Raw genomic sequence first — 3,885 nt, 5'->3', positions numbered from 1 at the left:
TCGAGTGGGTGAATCACTGAATCGGATGAGTCTTCAACTGGATTTTAGGAAATTAGAACTTAGAAGTGATTGAACTGATTTCTGATTTTATCAATGATATACGTATATGCATAAATACTCTTAATTGCTTCCAGACATTTTTGAGTATTGGTAGATAATATAAACCACTACTTTCTGTACAATTGTGGAAGAAACACAGGCATTTCATCCATCATATGGTATATATATATAAGCTGCTCACTTTTAGCATAAAATTTCGGCAAATTACCAAACAAACTGCAGTAAAAGAATCTACAATCTGTGTCATTCAACGTTAGATGACTGCAGTGAACGAATCAGCATATCATTAAAGATGGGTATTTCATCAAAAAAGGGAATTTTTGAGTATTGGTAGATAATATAAACCACTACTTTCTGTACAATTGTGGAAGAAACACAGGCATTTCATCCATCATTTGGTATATATATAAACTGCTCACTTTTAGCATAAAATTACCAAACAAACTGCAATAAAAGAATCTACAATCTGTGTCATTCAACGTTAGATGACTGCAGTGAACGAATCAGCATATCATTAAAGATGGGTATTTCATCAAAAAAGGGAATTTGTCTGTCAGACAACCGTGAGACCATGCCAAGACCCATCATACGAGCCAGCAACGATCCTCTACTGAGCCATGCTTAAGATAACCATGAAGCTCCGTTAATCACGCTCTGGTCACACGGTCCTAGCTCATCAACCAGACATGGGTTTCTGTCTTCTTAGGAATCAAGAATACAGAGGTACGAGCCTATAGAACAGATCCTGTTCAAGTAAGGTCGTGCTTCATCTTCTACTTGTGGTCTATATAAAGCACTGCTCTTTTCCACCTTGCACCGATGTGGGATATATAACTAAACCTATTCTAAGCTTGTCCTCTTTCACAAATCTATTTCCATTTTTATATTAACAATTCAAAAACCAAACAGAAAACTATTTACACTGAAATCTCTCTTATTTATATATTATGACAATCCAAAAAAACAAGAAATTGCTGGGTATTATTTGTTTACCTGAAAACGGAACGGGTTGATGGTAAAACTAGTAAATTTTCAAGTCTAGCATTGATTTGCATATCTTTCGTTTTCCTTGTCATAATTTCATTGTGATTTTATGAATGATGTATATGTTTGATTATACTTAATAGATGAAGGCATAACAGGGAAAATTATAAAAAATGTAGATAGACGCATGATGGGTTGTGGCATGGCCAGAACCGTGTGACCAGAGCGTGATTAATGGAGCTTCATGGCTCAGTAGAGAATCGTTGTCGGCCCATCTGATGGGTTGTGGCATGGTCTCATGGTTGTCTGACAGACAAATTCTTTTTTTTTTTTTATGAAATGTCCATAATTTAAATGTTGTTTTGTGTATCAAAAGATTAATGCTTTTGCAGAACTCATATGGAAAGAAAATGTGCGCAACCTATACCAAATGAAGAAATGGGCACTGTTTTTGTTTTTTCCCACAATTATGCTATTAAAGATGTCATTTCGTATATCAAAAGATTAATGCTTTTGCAGAACTCATGGGGAAAGAAAACGTACGCAACTTATACCAAATGATGAAATGGGCACTATTTTTGTTTTTTCCCACAATTATGTTATGAATGAAGTTACATGTAAAATATAAGATGCATAGTTTGTGTTGGATAAAATGCCCAAAACGAGATTAGCCTTTCATTAAACCGAATTAGTATGCTTCACTGACAGACAATTCAATCTATATTTTTGTTAGTTTTATGCTAAACGCGAGAAGAACAAACAAGGTGATTTTATTTTTATTCGGGCACGTACTAAGAATCTTCCAATTGAGCACATGATAGATAGTAACTACGAGAGTCTCACAACTTGTCACTTGTAATTCCTTAAGTAGATTTTTGAATCTATTTATTCACTTTTATTTCAATTGATTACTTCAAAGTCTTTCCAAACGATTTCAAAGCTCGAATTTTGTTTCTAGTTGATTGTTTCAAAGGTCGGCTTCGGGGTTCAAGATCACAAATTATGAAGAAAAAACAAAGATTTTTTAAGCGAAAGAACAAAGGTCAATAACTCTAGAAAAAAAATTGAGCTGGGTTTCTAGGGTCTATGTTAATAAACATAGAACGATTCCGGAACGCATGAGGTTGATGTTAAACACACGGCCATGTTTTTCGAAAACGAGACATTGGCGGGCTTTCGAATGAGTAAAGGTCCTCGTATTTTTATTTTGTGTTTTCTACATAGTAATGATCATATATATTTTTTAATATCTGGTAGTGAGAGATTTGAACACCGGAAAAAAGGGAAGTAAAATCTTGAGTCAATGAAAAGAGGCCATTATCCAATATGGTTGGGTCATTTTGTATGGTAAACTTGTGCTGTCACTCCTTGTGTCCGTTAACACCGAGGGAAGGGGTAAAACAAAACCTTCATTTCATCCATCGATCGCTAGTTGGAACCCTAACAATTGATCTTCTTCATCATATAATATTCAAATTCAAATGGATTGCTGTGCTTTGAATATATCACCATCCTTATTATTATCTCTTCCGATTCTGTCTTCCAATTATCATCTTCGGAAGTCGATCTGTTTCGGTGACACAACACGCCTGGCCTGAAGATCCAAGCATCTGGTGCTTCAGACAATGCTTCGCAGCTTGTTGTATTCTTTTCTTATATTATAAATAAATTGCATCCATTCTAATTTATTACTACTTGTTCATTCTTCTCCTTATTATTATTGAATAACTAGAACCAAATGTCAAGTGCTCGAGAAACTTAGTAATTGATAGGTGTGAAATGAAAATTATCAGGCCTTTTTATTTTGTTTCTGGCCTCTACTCTACATACTATTTCTTTTCTACTGAGTAATTGATTGTTCTGACTTTAATCATAATAATCAGAGTTTCGACACACAAATCCATTTTGTATATGTATGTGCCATTGTATATTATGGATGGCATGTAATTTCCATGTACACCTGTAAACGAACCGAACGAAATGTTTGTTCGTTTAACTTAACTGAACAAACGCAAACAGTTAAAAGAACATGGTTGTATTGTTCTTGTTCATTTGTTAACAAAATGAAACTGTTCGTGTCCGTTTCATTAATGGAGTAAACAAACAGTTCATGAACATAATTAACAAACATAGATGAACGAGTATAACAAACATGGATGTAGTGATGAACAAATATAACAAAACATAGTTTGTTTATTAAATAAACGGTTCGGACTTCCCACCGAACAGTTCATTGAACAGATGTTTCGTTTACTGGCCTATTTCCATGAATTCAATTTTTAAGGATATATTATTGAGAAAGAAAAAATAGCTGATAATATTTTGAATTTTGCAGTCTTCATCGAATGCGGTAGGTGATATGCACAGAAAATTAAGCAGTCTTGAGTCGCTTTTTTGCTATGATAAATCTGTGCCTGAGGAAATCATTGAGAAGCCTGTGTTGGATTATCTTTAAGTGAAAAGAATGTTGGCAATAAAGCACGGTGTACTTGTTGTGAAGCTAAGGGTGCTATCCTTTGTGCCACTTGTTCTGGATCTGGATTGTATGTTGACTCTATATTGGAAAGTCAAGGTATCATAGTCAAAGTCCGATGCCTAGGTAAATCTCTATCTTTAGTTTTTACTTTTACCACACCGTTGATTACATTGAAAAATATGTGTTGATGCTAAATGCTATATGAACTTAAAAACAACGGGGTTTTGCATATGATCGATGCATGGTACAGGCTTGGTAAAAAAAGGTCAAACCTATAGCTAACCTCATCTGGCCGTTAACCTCTGCAGGCAATATGACAATACATGTATGGACTTGTTCAAATTTAATAACAATATGTTTGAACT

General features: G+C 34.4%; 1 non-coding gene across 1 annotated transcript; it reads right to left on the bottom strand.

Annotated features, from left to right (window-relative positions):
- Positions 1 to 607: 607 nt before the first annotated feature.
- Positions 608 to 823, bottom strand: LOC143591765 (small nucleolar RNA U3). The gene has a single exon (XR_013145767.1). It is a non-coding gene; the product is annotated as a small nucleolar RNA U3 (small nucleolar RNA).
- Between the last annotated feature and the right edge of the window lie 3,062 nt (positions 824 to 3,885).

The sequence above is a fragment of the Bidens hawaiensis genome, unplaced genomic scaffold (assembly GCF_021521415.1).
Source record: "Bidens hawaiensis isolate Kalapana, Puna unplaced genomic scaffold, B.hawaiensis_p1.1 tig00040035_1, whole genome shotgun sequence".
Classification (NCBI taxonomy): Eukaryota; Viridiplantae; Streptophyta; class Magnoliopsida; order Asterales; family Asteraceae; genus Bidens; species Bidens hawaiensis.
Note: the sequence above shows the minus strand (reverse complement) of the source record. Positions and strands in the feature narration are given on the sequence as shown.